The sequence below is a fragment of the Podarcis filfolensis genome, assembly GCF_964270895.1.
Source record: "Podarcis filfolensis genome assembly, chromosome: 6".
Lineage (NCBI taxonomy): Eukaryota > Metazoa > Chordata > Lepidosauria > Squamata > Lacertidae > Podarcis > Podarcis filfolensis.
In genome coordinates this window covers 84,091,614-84,110,078 of record NC_139609.1, presented here as the reverse complement: position 1 = coordinate 84,110,078, position 18,465 = coordinate 84,091,614, and the positions used below count along the sequence as shown (strand labels likewise).

Here is an 18,465-nt window from a genome sequence, read left to right as displayed (position 1 = left end):
GCTGTTCCTTTCTGCCCTTCAGATCAATGCATGGAGTTTCCAAAGAGTCCCAGTTGCCATGCAACACAAGCTGAGTTTGAAAGGAAAGTGGTAGCTTCCAGTTAACACCATCTTTTATATCGATCTGCCCTGGGCCATGCAGCCTGATGTACTAGTAGCAGCAAGATGCATCCCTCACATGTGAAAATCTCCACATAGCCACCCAAAAGATGGTTTGGCGGGATGGTGGGGTGGCGTGAAATGGGGGGGAAGGCAGACGAGATTTAGATGGAATGCCCGAGTTCAAATGAGTGTGATAAATACTACTTCTCACTTTGAGCACATCAAATGCACGTGGCGCAAGGTGATGTGAAAAGAACAAATGTAATTTTCAGAAAATTGCTTTCCGTTTCCTGGAATTGCTAAATATAAGCTCTCTCTCTCTCCCTCTCCACTTTTTCTCGGCTGTATGGATAAGATAGAATGGATGGAACTGGGTACAGTGGGGCCATTTATTTTGCAAAATGCATTTAGAGTAAGTTGCTGTGATGGTTGGGCATTTGCTTATTCCCCCTTTCTCTTTCAACAACATTTGCATTAAGGGGAAAAAGCCCTAATGCATAATGTTCAGTGCGCTAGCTGCTCTCTCTGAAGTGTCAGGAAAATAACCTCTAGTACAAGTCAACAGGAACATCTTTCAGTAGCTGTGTTGATTATGTTACGTTTATTTCTTGGGCTGGCTTTCTGGATCCTGCTGAGTTTATCTGGAAGGAATGTATAACGAGAAGGCTGATCACGCTATGGCAGTCCAGAGAGCCTTAATAAGTTAACCATGACTTCTGCTGCCTCCACTTCAGACACCTGCAGATGAAAAGGAAAATCGGAGTAGAAGCAAAAGAACAAGGAGGTTTGGGGAAAAGTTTTAATGGTTTGGGAATTAAGGAAATCCTACCCGACAATGGCGCAGGAAAAAATCGTTATGAGTGAATCAGCACTTCAGGAAATCTACTGAGTAATAAAGAAAGGAAAGAAAGTCTCGGCACCTCGAGGGGTAAAAGAGACATAGACAAAAGGTAAACGAAATAAATTTAACTGTGGGATATAAGACAATGTTTCAAATGCCCATGGAATTCAGTACATTCGAGAGAAACTTGGAACTGATGCCTGATTATCGTCTTCCAAAGCAACTACTCTATTCCAAACTTAAAAACGGAAAACGTAATGCTGGTGGTCAACAAAAGAGGTTTAAAGACTCCCTCAAGGCAAATCTTTTAAAAATGTAGTATAAACACCAACAATTGGGAAACACTGGCCTGCGAGTGCTCTAATTGGAGAACAGCCTTTACCAAAGGTGTCATGGGTTTTGAAGACACTCACTCAGGACGCAAGGGAGAAACGTGCTAAGAGGAAGGCATGCTTGGCAAATCCACTCCATGATCAACTCTCACCTGGAAACCTATGTCCCCACTGCGGAAGGACATGTGGATCCAGAATTGGCCTGCACAGTCACTTATGGACTCATTGTTAAAACCGTGTTTATGGAAGACAATCTTACTTGGCTACAAGGGATCGCCAATGAAGAAGGAAGAGAATACCTGACATCATTCAGCTACAACAAATGCAATCTTCTGAATATTCCATCCTCAAAGATTATGTGCAAGCCAGGCTGTCATTTCCCCTAATTTTACCTGCACACAAACATTTTACATGTAATAAAGAGAAAATGGAGAACAGTATCAGAATATTAGGAGTGCACATATCTGCATTTCTGAACATGTAATGAAGTCAACACTATTAGAAGCAGAGAAGAGAAACAGGAATACATGCATGTAAAGTAGATTAATAGTAGAGATTTTTCAGAGAAGGTTGGGACAAAGCTTAGAATACAGGTAAAATGACAAGACTGTTTGACAGGCATTTAAATTGGAAAAATTGCAGTTAACTGTGCCTAACCATGGTAGACTTTGCAAATGAAGTAACAATTTCAGACTGAAGCCTGGAAATTAACACAAAGAGAGAAAATTTTCAAATGAAAACGGAAACATTGTATGTCCAAGAACAAAAGAAAAGAAAATAAGATAAAAATTAAAAGCCTTAGGTAAGAGTTGGAAGATAAACTGTGGGAAATGAAACAAGGAAGAATGGAATATATGATGGGTGGGTGGAATTTAGTAGTTTTGAAACTGGTAGATGAGAAAATGCCATACCCAAAAAATCTTCCTTGACATAATGGCAGACAGATACAAAATTGAGGCAGAGTGCTATAAAGAAGTAATAATGAACTCAATCTTGAGAATAGACTTCTGAATGCACCAAATCAAAAGTTCCTGAGAAGAAGTTGTAAAGGAAGTAGAGAGAGACAAAATGCCTGAGAATTACTACAAAAATGCTGCAGGAAAGGCGTTTTAGAAGATGGCTTTGTAAAAGTTAGTTTGAAAAAGTTGGAACAATTAATATATTTTAAAGGGGGAAATATTAAAAAAAAGATGTTAGTCTGTCCCTCTCACCACTCTCCTGCTTTCAGCTAGCTGCATCTCTTTCATTTAATTCCTCCTGCAGCATTACTCTATCAGAAAAGACTAATAGGCTGAAAGCATAAGCCAAAGACAAAAGGAGGCACTTGCTATCCATTTACACAAAGACATGAAACAAACTTTGCAAATGGCCTGCACAGTTGCAAAGGTGACTCACCCACGCATTTGCAGATCATTTGAAACTAATGGACCCGAAGACCAAAATCGTCATCTCAAATGGCAGGATGCTATTAATACTCAGGGATGATGATATCTAAACTGGTTCACGCAGAGAGTATTTTGCTGAGTGGCAGTGGTGTCATCTGAACAAAGCTTGTTTTCAGAAACCAAAAGTTTTGTGGTTTTGTGAGATAGAAAGGACACTGTAGCACTGTGGGGGTGGGGTGGGGAGGGTTACCCTCAAAATCTTCTAACCCTTGGGCTACACAGGCATTCTGCTTCAGTTAATTCCTCCATCCTCAATCCCTCACCCCCCAATTCATTTCCCTCTCAGAACCTGTATATGCAGAGAAGGAGGCAGGGCCAAGTTTGGACACAGGTGGCATCTTCCACAATGATGCCAGACTCTTTCATCCTGCTGAATAAGGTTGCTATCTTTTCCACCAACCAGTGTATCTATGCCCTTATTGGCAGCTTGAAGTGTGTGGATATTGTTGTGAGTGTTTGGTTTGTGTGTGTGTGTGCACGCACATTAGGCTGTATGCCTGAGTCTTCACTTCCTTCCTCTCATCTAATAATAATAATAATAATAATAATAATAATAATAATAATAATAATTTATACCCCACCCATCTGGCTGGGTTTCCCCAGCCACTCTGGGCTGCTTTTAAACTTAAGCATTTAAACTTCCTTACTGTTGTGGTATATTCACTCCGAGAGGGGTAGAGGCGGGGGAGCACAATTGTGAGCTCTTAATGCTAGGACATTTAAAGGTCTAAGAACCTACATTTCCTGCACTTTGCGAATGCACATTTCTGTTTTAAACTCTGCTGGGGGCTCTTTTGTGTAGAGAGTGAGTCAAACCCCCCTCCACTTTTTAAAATTCTGACAGTCAGCCATTTTTCTTTTGCAGTTTCCTATACCCATGGGACTTCAGTATTAACTGGCATTCCCCAGTTATTTCCCAACATCCAAAATTTGGGGTTAATTTGGTTATCTTAAGCCAGAGCGGTACCTATTTATCTACTTGCACTTTGATGTGCTTTTGAACTGCTAGGTTGGCAGGAGCAGGGACCGAGCAACAGGAGCTCACCCCATCGTGGGGATTTGAACCGCCAACCTTCTGATCGGCAAGTCCTAGGCTCTGTGGTTTAACAGCACCACCCGCGTCCCTAGGCTGTATGCTGAGACCCTTCTAATTCCTGGAATAGCCAGTCAAGTTTCCTGGTGAGGTCCATTGAGGAAACAAAGTCAGTGGCTCTGTGCCAGAGAGAAAATGGGTTGGCCCCCTCCATCAACTCATTGGTAGTTAGAAAGGTAAAAGCCAGAGTTGAAAATTGAGTTATGTGAGCAGGAAGGTACAAGATGGAAGCAAGCCAGTAGGCTGGGAAGGCAGATAGTCAGAGCAAAGCCTGATTTCTGCTGGAATCCAATGCTGTGGGTTCCAGAGAGTTAATCATGTTGAGCCTCAGGTTGTATATCTGTGAAATATAATAAAGATACAATGGTATCTGCACACAGTAGCGCAGAGTTGTGCTTTTCCTTCCTTGCCATCCATTTTGGTCCACCGTGACTCCTCTGCTGTTTGTTGAACGTGATGGATTTTTAAAGGCCCAACAGGACCATTTCATTTTCATTTATTTATTTTAAACAGTGAAGCAGGAATATTAACTGGTCAATTAGAGGCAATGCCAATTTTTTGAGCAGAGGCAGTCAAAATTGCCACTAATTCTCAAGGCGGGTGATGTGTGCTCTGACATCTATCAACAACATTTGACTGTTCTGGACTGATGTCAATGGAAATGTCCTCATCTGCAGCGAATAGATTCTATCCACTTACTAGATTTTTGTGTTGTGTTCCAAAGGAATTATCCTTCCCTGGACTGGAGCAGCAACAGTTGTGCATAAGGGAATCCCAATAGAGCAGAACAGAGTTGTCTGCCCCAGGGCTGTTATCTAGCTCACTAAGGCAGTAATATTAGGGAAGTTTTTAATATTTAACACTGCATTGTTTTTAATACTTGATTGGGAGCTGCCCAGAGTGGCTGGGGAAACTCAGCCAGATGGGTGGGGTATAAACAATAAATTATATAATAATAAATTATATAATAAATTATTATTATTATTATTATTATTATTATTATTATTATTATTATTAATCCCACATACCTGGGAGCAAGCCTGCTTCTAAGAAGTCATGTCTAGGATTCTGTTGTAATGTTGTAATGTTTGAAACATTAGAAAGAGGAGAGGGGCATTGATTTTGCCTCCTCCCAAAATGACAGCTTCACGCCATGTTTATCTCAAGCTCCATCTGATTTAGAACAGTATCATCAACGGTATTAAGCAGCCATGGCTTCTGCCAAGGGGGAACTGTAGTTTGTTAAAGATGCAGAGCATTGCCAGGGGACTTTTGTTCCCTCCACAGAGCTTCTATTTCCAGAATCGTATAATGATAGCATGGTATTGACATCCTTCAAGACATCAAGGATAATGTACAGTTCATTGGCAAAGGTAATCCACCAGGAAAACCAAGGCCATTTCAGTTCCAAACCCAGGCCCGAATCATTTCCCCCCCAAGCAGGTCCATCCCTCTTGAGCACCTTGCCAGAAAGGGAAATATTTGTGACTGGGTGGTAGCTATTCAAAACTTCTAGGTCTAGGAAGGTCCTCTTAAGGATGGGATGTATCTCTTTAAGGACATGTGCCACCACTTCCTCCTGCATTAACCACTCCCTGGACCCACCTAGTCAACCTCTCTCTGCTAGGGTTGTCATATATCCTCTTTCCCCCGGGCATGTCCTCTTTTTCAAGATTAAAATTCATGTCCAGGGACATTTAAAAAATTTGGCAAAATGTCTGGGGGGGTTTTGTTTGTTTGTTTGTTTTTATTTACAGTAACGCAAGAATTTTTTCTAGCGCATTAGACTCAGGTTTAAGGCACCTGGCTAAGCTAGTTTGCAGCAGAGAATCACAACAGAGCAGCATCTTCAAAATATGGCAGCCCTACTCTCAGCTAGCTTTCATAAGCTAGTTTGACATCAACTGATAGGAAGTGCCTACAGAGGGTGATGAATACAGCACAAGATATTATGGGCTGTCCTGTGAATCCGCTGGATGAAATAGCGGAAGAACGTTGCGTCAGGAGAGTGAGGAAAATTCTCAGGGATGATTCACACCCTGGCCGGCACTTTCTTGATCTCCTGCCCTCAGGCAGAAGATACAGAAGCATGATTAGTCGCACCAACAGGGCAAAGAACAGCTTCTATCCGTGGGCTGTTAGGCTACTGAATGAAAAGATAACAGCAGGGCAACTGACTTTCGGGTTTGGTGGGTGTGCGTCAGTAAACGAGGGGAATTAAGACTAAGAGAGCTGAGCGGGGGGTGCTCGTGTAATCTCACTGGATACAAGTTGTACAAGTGACAATAAAGTATTTCAATTTCAGTTTCTATAAGCTATGATGGACCAGGATCAACAGAGCAAGTGGTTGCCCAAACTCTTATAGAAGGTCTGGGGACAGCATTAGCTGAGGTATGGATACTCTGAGGACTGCTGACTCAGGGTATCTTTGCAATAATTGCTATATTTATAAAGCTGTTAAGTTGTGGGCGAACATATCAGATGACACAGCGATTCTTCCAAAGCAGCTCTTTATTTGTAAGCTGGAACAGAACTAACTGAGGAGCTCAGTCAGCCTGCTTATATAGAGCTCCAGAACAATTGTAACTGTTGCAACTTTCTAAAACTATCCAATCACAGAACGTCACTTTTCGATCCTTCATTTGCATACAAACTATCCAATCACAGAACGTTACTTTCGATCCTTCATTTGCATAACTATCTACAGTATCCCCCTGCTGGCCCAGGGTGAGAACATCAGTACATAACAAAAGCCATTGTGGTGTAGTGGTTAGAGTGTTAAACCAGGACCTGGACCTCAACCATGAAGCTCACTGGGTGACCATGGGCCAGTCACAGCCTCTCAGCCTAACATAGATTGTTGTGAGGATAAGATGGAGGAGGGAGAACTATGTATGCTGCCTTGTTCTCCTTGGAGGGAACGTGGGATATAAATTTTAAAAATGCAAAAATGGAGGTGAAGAACAGGAAGATTATCTGCAACCCCACACCAGATCTCCAGAGAGAACCTAAGAACCCTCCAGGTGCCTTTGACTGGATGGCAACTTCCTCTCTTTCCACCGCTGTTCCAAATGGCTGTGCCAGTTTCACATGTGTTCTTTCAGAAGCCTGTCTCATTCCATTTCTGCACCAATCTGCATCTTTCTTTTTAGAAAGAATCCATATGGAAACAAGCATGTAAAGAAACATTTCAACTCAGTTTTATTTATTTACAATCGCCAGTAAAAATATTCAATCAAAAACCAACTCCACCTAACAATGAAATACAAAAATGCATAAAACGGTACAACTAAAACCAGCATTAAAGTGGATTACAGAGGCAGATTAAAAAGAACAGAACAGAAAAGAAAGAACAAGAGTTTAAAACTGGAGAAATGAAATAGGCTCATTTGGGAAGACTTTGGAGAAAAGTTTTCAATAGAATATTGAGCAAAAGTCAGAAACATAACAATGTTGGGGCTCACTTCACTTCCTAAGGCAAGATAATTACAGAGAACTGTTGCCACAACATGAAATCCCTGTGTTTGAATCACAACATGCTTTACCAGAACAGTGTAATTTATTTGGAAAAAAGACAATAACAGGCATTTTTGTACTTTTTTTTTGAGCCGGAAATTGCATGAAATGGCTCAGAGAAGTGCAAAATCCAAAGGATAATTATATTCTAATTTACACATTAATCCAGGAAATCAGCTCTGCCTGCATCAAAAGTCACATAAATTGCATTCCTCAACCATTCCTACTTCACACACCCCTTCTATCAACCCCTTCTCCTTAGCTGGGGAAGCACTCTATCTGAGCTCTGTTAGATATTTCCTTTAAAATGTTCAAAAGCACTCTCCAGGCCCCCAGAAACCATCACTGAATAAACAATTAGCTGATACCAGTTGACCTTTCTGAACAATTACCAGGATCTACTTGACATGGATCTTGGGCTCCATGATCACTGCAGATGGTGACAGCAGCCACGAAATTAAAAGATGCCTGCTTCTTGGGAGAAAAGCAATGACAAACCTAGACAGCATCTTAAAAAGTAGAGACATCACCTTGCCAACAAAGGTCCGTATAGTAAAAGCTATGGTTTTCCCAGTAGTGATGTATGGAAGTGAGAGCTGGACCATAAAAAGAAGGCTGATCGCCGAAGAATTGATGATTTTGAATTATGGTGCTGGAGGAGACTCTTGAGAGTCCCATGGACTGCAAGAAGATCAAACCTATCCATTCTGAAGGAAATCAGCCCTGAGTGCTCACTGGAAGGACAGATCGTGAAGCTGAGGCTCCAATACTTTGGCCACCTCATGAGAAGAGAAGACTCCCTGGAAAAGACCTTGATGTTGGGAAAGATTGAGGGCATAAGGAGAAGGGGACGACAGAGGACGAGATGGTTGGATAGTGTTCTCAAAGCTACCAGCATGAGTTTGACCAAACTGCAGGAGGCAGTGGAAGACAGGAGTGCCTGGCGTGCTCTGGTCCATGGGGTCACGAAGAGTCGGACACGACTAAACGACTAAACAACAACAACAACACTTGACAGAAGGATTGGTCAGCTGGACAGGCCACAGGAATAAATTCACTTGTGGCAATTCCTGCAGTTACCAGTTTCAAAAGTGCTGCCTTCCCTCATTATCCTGTGTATTAGCGTGAGAGTAATGCCTGCCAAAATGTCCTCTTCCTTCAAAGACATCAGGCTTCTTCCCCGAATTGCATCTGCTGCTCACGTGAGACAATCTCTGCTGACTTCTTAATTGGTTTACTTTGGGCCAGAGAAGACTTCTGCTGAGAAGATGCTTGCTGAGCAAAAGACAAAATAGACTCATTCTGTCAAAGTTTCCTTTCCAACGTTGGGTTAATCAGCAATATGCCAGCAGCACGAATTGTGGTTGTTGATTTCAAAACCCATAGCTTCTCCCAGCAGAAGGTAGCTGTGCTGCTGGGATGGAGACAAAGGTGCAAGAAACCAGTGTTTATGACATTAATTAGGTGGGTACAGAGACAATGGCTGTGAGGAGGAATATGCATGATAAAAGAATCACCATTTGACCTTCATGTGTATTTGCCTTGGAAGGTAAAAATCAGCTCTTTATTGATGATAATAGCAGTTCCTGCTGTCAGACTGGAAGAATCAGGCAAGAATGGCAAGTTCTCAACGCCACCAACGCAGATGCTCGGCTTGTCAATCCAAGTAATGTTCTATCTGGGGTTTGTGAATGAAAGCAGAGTATTTAGGACCTTGGACAACAACAATAGGGAGGAAAGGGAAGGAATGCAAATTGGTAGTCTTGACAGCTTTCCAAGGACTCCTGCTTCCTAGACTAATGGAACACATAGAAAACCAATGGCTCTACAGTTTTCAAAAAATGTTTTTATTAAAAAATTCATTGGGTTGCAGTTTGGCAGCTGTGGCTTTTTGTCACTTACTGGACAGTCCACACTGGCCAAAATGACCACTTTTAGGCAAATATTTAAAGTCATTTTTGCATCTGTTCCATCTGAACCCTACTGGATTGGGCTCCTCCGCCCCCAGGGGTGGGGAAGGTTGGAATAGGAAGATGGAGTGGTTTCATGTTTTGAAGCTGCTGGAGGGTTCTGCCAAGGCTTTGGCAACTGTCTGCTTTGAAGGAGCTGGAATGTGTTTTAGAGCAGGATGGCTTCATTTCAATATCACCCATCATAACAGAATTCTACGGTCCACCAGAATGTTGCAATCAAGTGTGCGCCTTCAGAATCCCTTAAGTGTTAAAACAATTAGCATCTGGCGAAATGAACCGTAGTTCATGGAAGTGTATGTCATAATAAATTAGTTAGCCTAAGGCAGGGGTGTTGGCATTTACACAGCTAACTCCTCAGATGTCTGCCAATGCATGGCCGAGAACTGCAGAACCAATTTCATTGTTTTGGAGAATGAAAAGCAGTAACTCCAGAAAATCTACCTCTGGCCTAAAGTCACAACGCAATCATACATTTAAAGCACTCCTTTACCACTTTAACAGCCATTGCTTCTCCCAAAGAATCATGGGAACTGTAGTTTGTTCAGGGTGCTGAGAGTTGTTAGCAAACCCCTCACAGTGCTACAATTCCCAGCACCCTGAGCAAATTACAGTTCCTAGGACTCTTTGGAGGAAGCCATGCCTGTTACAATGGTATAAAAAGGTAAAGGGACCCCTGACCATTAGCTCCAGTTGTGACTGACTCTGGGGTTGCAGCGCTCATCTCGCTTTATTGGCCGAGGGAGCCGGCGTACAGCTTCCGGGTCATGTGGCCAGCATAACTAAGCCGCTTCTGGCGAACCAGAGCAGCGCACGGAAACGCCGTTTACCTTCCCGCCAGAGCGGTACCTATTTATCTACTTGCACTTTGACGTGCTTTTGAACTGCTAAGTGGGCAGGAGCAGGGACCGAGCAATGGGAGCTCACCCCATCGCTGGGATTCGAACCACAACCTTCTGATCAGCAAGTCCTAGGCTCTGTGGTATAACCTACAGCGCCACCCATGTCCCGTTACAATGGTATGAGTGCTTTAATTGTATGCATGCACATAGCCAGGATTTTTTTTTGGGGGGGCAGAACCTCAGTTAAGTATTTTTATTATTTTTTATTGAGTTGGGGGGCAGTTTCCCCCTTGCCCCCCTGGCTACACCTTGAATATATGGTGGGGATGCAATACTACGAGATCCTGCTGTTTTATAGCAGCTCAGCCAGTACAGCATGAGACTCTCAGTCTCAGGGTCGTGGGTTGGGCAAAAGTTTCCTGCATTGCAGGGGGTTGGACTAGATGACCCTCATGGTCCCTTCACATCCTGTTGCACAATGGCCAACCAGATGATCATGGGAGGGGTTCTATGGAATTCAAATTTTAATACAATAAAATGCAGTGCAAAAGAAGTAATTAAAAAATACAAGTATGTAGATCTAGCACAGTGCATTAAGATTGCTACCACAGGCAGAAAAATCAATGTACAATGCCAGGAGCCTCAGAAATCATTAAGAGTTAGGGGGGTAGGGTGGGGTGGGGCTGGGAACCACTAGACTAAAATACAGTCCATGTTGCTTTCTATAATCTTAGTCAGTGCCAGTGCTTTTTTACCTTGCCCAGTAAAACTGGCTGCTTACCAAGTTAACTTTGAAGATTTTTGCCCCCTAACTATTCCAAAGATGTTTTGTGGGTTGTTTCTTGTGCATGGAACCAAGATGATGCATTCTTCTAAATGAGCAGAGACAGGAGATTTGACTACATTAAGTAATTGCTTATCCGTATGTCACTTAAATTGCACAATGATGTTACAGTATGTTCTACCTTTGCACAATATGCATTCAGAAACCTGTATTGTTGAAATTTAAAGTTCCTCCTGAAAGCATATGGGAAATAGGGTACTTAGCTGAATGCCCTCCCCCCCCCCCCCGCCTTCTGTCAGGATATGTGTCTTTAACAATGATTTGGCAGGTGGAAACTCAAAGGGTTTCAAACTCAAAGTACAGTGATGCCCTGCCAGTTGAGTTTTTGGCACATGCACCACTTTTAAAGAGCCTTTTCTGGGGGCAATGGGGGAGCAAACATCTGGCAACCTTAGCCAAAGCTTCTCTTCTACTTGCCAAAACATCTCATAGTCTTCTCAGAGTCTTTTAACATCCCAGCGCAAAATCCCATATACAGTAAATATCAAACTCAAATTCTCCAGTTGCCGGTAAGGCTGTTGGCAAAATGGCGCTGTGGGTTAAAACACAGAGCCTAGGACTTGCCGATCAGAAGGTCAGCGGTTCGAATCCCCACGACGGGGTGAGCTTCCGTTGCTCGGTCCTGCTCCTGCCAACCTAGCAGTTTGAAAGCACATCAAAGTGCAAGTAGATAAATAGGTACCGCTCTGGCGGGAAGGTAAATGGCATTTCCGTGCACTGCTCTGGTTCGCCAGAAGTGGCTTAGTCATGCTGGCCATATGACCTGGAAGCTGTATACCGGCTCCCTCAGCCAATAAAGCGAGATGAGCACCGCAACCCCAGAGTTGGCCTAATGGTCAGGGGTCCCTTTACCTTTAAGTGCAAGAGAGAACAGCAGGTCTGTGAGAACCCCAAGATCTGCAGAAGCACAAAAACATATTTAGGGGGAAACCTGCCCCCAATCAAAAGAGCTCAGTGAGAAGTATTTCTATTAAGCATACTGCCAGAAGAAATAGGGAAATCGAAATGAACATTGTTCATGTACGGGATAATAGCGGGCAGAATTTTAGTAGCAAGAAATTGGAAAAATACAACAATACCTAACATGGCAGATTGGCAAATCCTAATGGCAGAATACCTGCAGCTAGCAAAGGCGACAGAAAGGATCAGAGACCAAACAAAACAAATAGTCTATATGGAATGGGGAATTTTTAAAGAATACTTAAAAAACCACAGTATAAAAGGAAAGCTCCTGGCAGAACTAGACTGACCCTTGTATAGCGTAAAAAGTAATGGACCAGTTCTCAGGGATGTAAAGAGAGACTATATAAGAAATATGTAACTCTGCGGTATAAGGTAACCAATAGATAAAGTACAGTGAGACTAATTGGAAGTCATTTTTAATTTTTCTCCTTACAAGATCTATAATTATTTGCATTGTTGGGTGTATAAATTATGTTTGTTATACTATTATTGTGTTTGTTTGTTTATTTTTCTACAAATGTATTTATTTTAAAACAATAAAAACATAATTTAAAAAAATTAAAAGTGCTCAGTGAGGACTTAATACAGCGGTACCTTGGTTCCTGAACGGCTTAGTTATTGAACAAATCGGCTCCCGAATGCCGCAAACCTGGAGGTAAGTGTTCCGGTTTGGGAACATTTTTCGGAAGCCAAATGTCTGACACAGCTTCCACTTGACTGCAGGAAGCGGCTGCAGCCAATCGGAAGCCGTGCCTTGGTTTTTGAACAGTTTCAGGAGTTGAACGGATTCCCAGAACGGATAAACCAAGGTACCACTGTATGTTTGTTGTGGGGTAAAAAGAAAAAAACAAAACATTTCTTCAGAAATAAGTGGCAACACTTATTTTCTTTTCTTCATATACTTTAAAATGTCAAGCCATTTCCCTGTTGTAAAAGTGACAGTACTGTGCTTAGTATTTGATGCCACATTCCAGGTTGTCAATGGCAAAAGCAGGACAGCTGACAGTGTCGGTTGAATCCAGCCAGACCCACCTGCAGTTTCAAAAGTTCATTTCTGTTGTTTATGTGACATTTTTTATGATCGAATGCCATAGCTTTTGATAAGGACCTGGAAACCTTCCTGGATATTGTGCTGCATTCTTTCATGGCCCTGCCCACTCCTTTTATTCTTTTTAAAACCTGGCCCTGACATGAGAAATTTTGGTTCTGAGTACAAGAGGGACAGGGAAGATCAGGATAGAAGTCCCAAGGAATCGGTGAAATATCCTTAATAAAGTGTGTGTGGAATGAGCAATGCCATCCAACCCAAATTGCTCAAGGAAATTTATTATTATTATTATTATTATTATTATTATTATTATTATTATTATTATTATTAAATTATTATTAAATTATTATTTATACACCACCCATCTGGGTGGCTCCTAACAGAATATTAAAAATGCAATAAAGCATCAAATATTAAAAATTGGCATCTCCAGGTAGGGCTAGGAAGTCTCCTCTCTTTCAATCCATGTAGATAATATAGGGATAGATGGACCACTGGACCTGACTCAGTATACTCAGCATAAGGTAGATTCCTTTGTTCCTATGCTACACTTATCACATGCTTGTGGGGGCAGAAAGTATTTGGTAACAACAACAACAACAAACAACAACAACAACAATTTATTATTATTATTAATACCCTGCCCATCTGGCTGGGTTTCACCAGCCATTCTGGGAGGCTCCCAACAGAATATTAAAAACATGACAAAACACCAAACATTAAAAACTTCCCTAAAGAGGGCTGCTTTCAGATGTCTTCTGAAAGTCAGATATTTCCTTGACATCAGATGGGAGGGCATTCCACAGGGTGGGCGCCACCACTGAAAAGGCCCTCTGCTTGGTTCCCTGTAACCTCACTTCTTTTAGTGAGGGAACCACCAGAAAGCCCTCGGAGCTGGACTTCAGTGTCCGGGCAGAATAATGGGAGTGGTGATGCTCCTTCTGATACTGGGCCGAGGCTGTTGAGGGCTTTAAATGTCATCACCAACACTTGGAATTGTGCTCAGAAACATACTGGGAGCCAATGCAGGTCTTTCACGACCAGTGTTGTATGGTATCGGCGGCCACTCCAAGTCACTCCAAGAATCTGTTGTATGCTATAACCAGACCAGTCCTATCACTGGGAAGAATGGGGCAACTGTATCAGGTGGTAGATGCTGGGGGCAATGGTGGCTGCCTTCTGGTAGTTCCTCCTGAAACCCCCAGGCATTTCCCTGTGTTGGAAGACAGAGCTGTATATGCCACATGGCCTCCTAAATTAGCCAGTTTCTTTCAGATGCAGTAGAGGATACGATTCCATTTCTAGTGTTGGTAGTCAGGGTGGCCATGAAGCCCCAAGTTGGACCACTAGAGGCAGCTTCAACATGGATATTGAAATCCCCCAGAACTGTTCTGGGTTGCTCCAACACAAAATCTGAGGTGGCCTCTGCCAGCTTGGTGAGAGAACCTGCGGGGCAGCTGGGTGGAAAGTACATCACCAGTAGTCCTAGGTTACTGTCTCCTTGGCCCAACTTGAGAAGACAGAGGGGTTTCCTGCTGATGGAAACAGAAGTTCTGTGGACCACTGCAACTCCTCCTCTGGCACTGCAGCCCGTGTTGAGTCTGCATTGAGTATCCAGGTGGACACAGCTGGGTTAGATCAACTCCTAGCTCACCCACCCAGGTCTCGGTAATAAAATGCCAGATTGGCGCCCTTTTCATGATCAAGTCATGGATAAGTGCGACCTTATTATGTGCTCATCTAGATAATGAACGATAATGCCTGCGTAGTCCAAACAGGGCCTCTGAGAAACAAGAAGGAGGGTGAACACAGGTTTGTCAAAGTACAAACTGTTATGTACTGAAGTTCTCACCCTGGGCCAGCAGGGGGATACTGTAGATAGTTTTCACTCAGGTCCACATATGCAAATAAGGAATTGAAAGTGATGTTCGGTGATTGGATAGTTACAGAAAGTTGTTACTGTTACTTTGTAGTTGAGCTCTATATAAGCACGTTGGCTGAACCCTTCAGCCCAGTTCTGTTCTCGGCCTGTGAATAAACAAGAGCTGTTTGAAGAATCGCTGTGTCGTCTGATATGTTCACCCACAACTTAACACAAACAGTCCTCTTCAAGGTCTAGGGTTGTATGTGTACGTTCCAGTGAAAACACCTCAGTGCAGAAGGGTTCTCTGAAGCTGTAAAATCTCAGAACTAGCGAATTAGCTGAAGGTCAGTAGACAATTAAAGGAATTTAATCATAAAGCAATCCATGTGCAGCTGCGTGCTGTCTGTTAATTATCTCGCAGTGCTAGAAATTAGAGAATTAAATAAATCAAGGTTGCAACCGGTAGTTGTTTTTTACCAAAGCTTGTACAAAGGAGCTTATTAGTAAAAGCATACAGAGGATAAATGTGCATTATTGGAATGGTAGGAAGATAAACTTTAGTATTTCTAGCTGCTGCTTTATATTTCTTTTGCTCTCCTTCTTTCCTCTGTGTGTCTGTGTGTCTGTGTTAGCACTGACCATTACTAATTAGCTGCATCCTATAGACACCCTCATCAGTCTGCATTCAGAAGTAGATAGTTAATGGCAATTTTCGCTCTTCAGAGCCCTCTCAGTGTATGAGGAACAAACACTTGTCAACCAACTAATTGGTATACTGAGAGGTTTTGTGCAGGATGTCTTGTGGAATACAGGGTGGGAAGTGGATTATTTATATGCAGGTGGGGCGGGGGAGAAATTCAACAAAGTTTACATTTAAAGGCAAACCAACCAAATTCACACTTCCTGAAAGAATACATGAACCAAAACAGCCATCCTTTGAAACCCACACTTTTCCAATTTTTGCTGTCCATGTGTCCATAAGAATTCAGCTATCTGCAAAAACAGCATGCAAAATTACATTACATAATGGAAGATTGTTTTATTCAAATAATGTGTCTTTTAGGTTAAATTGCATTCAAAATAATGTGTTTATTAGGGGGTAGTCATATAAAAATGCTGATGTATTTTCATGAAGATTTTTTTTTAAGTGAGTAAATGGCTGCAGAAATGGTTTGCATTTATTTATTTTATTTATAAAAGCTTTTCTAGACCACTGCATCATAAAAAGCATATCGCAGCGGCTTACAAAAAATGTAAATAACATAAAAGCAAACGATAACATCATAAAAAGTTAAAAACAAGTTAAAAGCAAAAAAGAAATTTAAAATATTTTAGCCTTGATTCCTGCATTGCAGGGGGTTGGACTAGATGACCCTTGGGGTCCCTTCCAACTATACAATTCTATTAAACACCGATAGAGCATTGTGTACTCTTAAAGACCTGCACAGGGCTGGCAGAATTGGAAAGTTTTCAGCAGGCATTTAAAAGTTGGCATGGGATGCATCCGCTGAATCTCTATTGGCAGGGTGTTCCACAGGACAGGGCTGATGACATTAAAGGTGCAATGTGGGGAACTGAATTGAAGATTGGAAAAATGAAAAAATGAGCAAACTGAAACTGACAGATCCACCCACAGGTTTCTATCCTTCCCTCTGTCTTCATGACATTAGCTGACAGGCTTTCGTGTATTTTCAGTCTGCGATGTTATGGCCTTTTGCTCCCCAGCTAGAGAAGAATACTGATGACTCACACAGTGGAAGATCAAACGTGGATTTGTCATTCTAGCCCGGCAAGCACAAGAAGAACTCTGTTTGTGAGTGCAGTACTGCTTGAACCGCTTTCATAACGGGCATTTGTTGTGAGGGGTTGCCGTGTGGGTCCTTTCACTCCTCCCTGTTAATGGGACACAGCACCATGGACAAAGCAGCTCCTCCTCGTATGTTTTCCCTGCTCATCTTCCTGTTTCTCTCTCAGGTACAACATTTGATCTTTCCTCTTCCTTATCAGGAACCTGGGCATCAGGCACTGTGGCTAAAGCATCTGAGTTTCTTCCTAATACATGGAGCAATCCTAACTCCTGGCCAGGAGAAGTCCTGCCGCTCAGGGTGGACGGTGGTGGGTAGCAAAATGTGGTTTTCTACTGTGCCAGCTTCTGCAGCAGACAGTCCTGGATCAGACAAATCGCTACTACAGTGGTACCTCGGGTTACATACGCTTCAGGTTACATACGCTTCAGGTTACAGACTCCGCTAACCCAGAAATAGTGCTTCAGGTTAAGAACTTTGCTTCAGGATGAGAAGAGAAATCGTGCTCCGGCGGCGCGGCAGCAGCAGTAGGCCCCATTAGCTTAAGTGGTGCTTCAGGTTAAGAACAGTTTCAGGTTAAGTACAGACTTCCGGAATGAATTAAGTACTTAACCCGAGGTACCACTGTATCTGGACTAGCTTAGGATTCTTCTTGCCCCTGCTGGTCACTATTGGCATCTGCTTGTCTATGCTTTTCACAAGTGTAATGAGGACATCCATGCTGGTGGAGGACTTCTGATGGCAGAGCCCAGCAGACCTGGCAGACCTAGCTGAGTCTGACGGAGGGACACCTCTATGAGTCAAAGTGAACACCTGAAATATCAGAGGGATGGGAAGGAAATTGGTATTGACTCAACTGTGATAATTTTTAAAGCAAACACCCTCCACTTGGGAGCAGGTAAATGGAAAGAGAATTTGTCCTCCAGGTTTTGCTTCTAAATCATCTGCCACCTATTTGCAGTAACAGTGGATTTACTGCACTGGAAGGAGGAGGTGGTAGATGATACCTAAGTTCCCTTTTAAATACTGTTATAGATCTTGGGGGTGTACCCCTGAACCCTAGGAATGAATAAATGCTAGGATTCTGATTAATTGGCATACAGATTAAAACATAAACTGCAGAGTTGTGCCAGACAGGGAATTCCTGGGCTGGCATATGCAAACCAACCTGGTCCAGCTATGGCTATCAAGAGTATAACTGAGGGCCATTAACTTCTTCCCCCAGGTGTGAACAAAGGCTGGGGATTTGGGAGATTGCCAGGGTAACTGCTCTGGGGGAGGGCAAAGGGTTTTCTAGGATGAAGAAGAGGGGACCTATGCTTTTCCAGCTGCACTGGCTCCCGGTGGAGTACAGGGTCAGATTTAAGGTGCTGGTTTTGACCTTTAAAGCCCTTCACGGCCTAGGACCCTCGTACCTATGGGACCGCCTCTCCTGGTATGCCCCACGGATGATCTTAAGGTCCATAAACAGCAACACCCTAGAGGTCCTGGGCCCTTAGGAAGTTAGATTAGCCTCAACCAGAGCCAGGGCATTCTCAACACTGGCTCCGGCCTGGTGGAACGCTCTGTCTCATGAGATCTGATTTCTTTCCACAGGGCCTGTAAGACAGAGTTGTTCCACCTTGCCTTTGGCTTAGAATCAGTTTGATTCCCTTCCCCTCTTTCTTTTTCCTTTCTCCTCCTGTGAAGAGGCAGCATCCTAGTGTTTTAGGATTGTATTTTAATCTTGTTTTTTAAATTGTATTTTAATCAACATGTTTTTATTATTGGTTGTTAGCCGCCCTGAGCCCGGTCTTGGCT

At 42.8% G+C, this 18,465-nt stretch overlaps 3 long non-coding RNA genes across 3 annotated transcripts in view; all 3 read left to right on the top strand.

The window, feature by feature from the left end:
* LOC310764860 overlaps positions 1 to 8,321 on the top strand; it is a 65,757-nt gene extending 57,436 nt beyond the window's left edge. The window contains exon 2 of the long non-coding RNA XR_014549287.1: positions 8,231 to 8,321. This is a non-coding gene — a long non-coding RNA (uncharacterized lncRNA). The remainder of the gene's footprint in view (positions 1 to 8,230) is intronic.
* LOC310764837 overlaps positions 1 to 18,465 on the top strand; it is a 392,409-nt gene that overhangs the window by 100,590 nt on the left and 273,354 nt on the right. The gene's annotated exons all lie outside the window — the stretch shown is intronic.
* Positions 14,953 to 17,536, top strand: LOC310764878. The gene is made up of 3 exons (XR_014549311.1): positions 14,953 to 15,204; positions 16,556 to 16,673; positions 16,868 to 17,536. It is a non-coding gene; the product is annotated as an uncharacterized lncRNA (long non-coding RNA).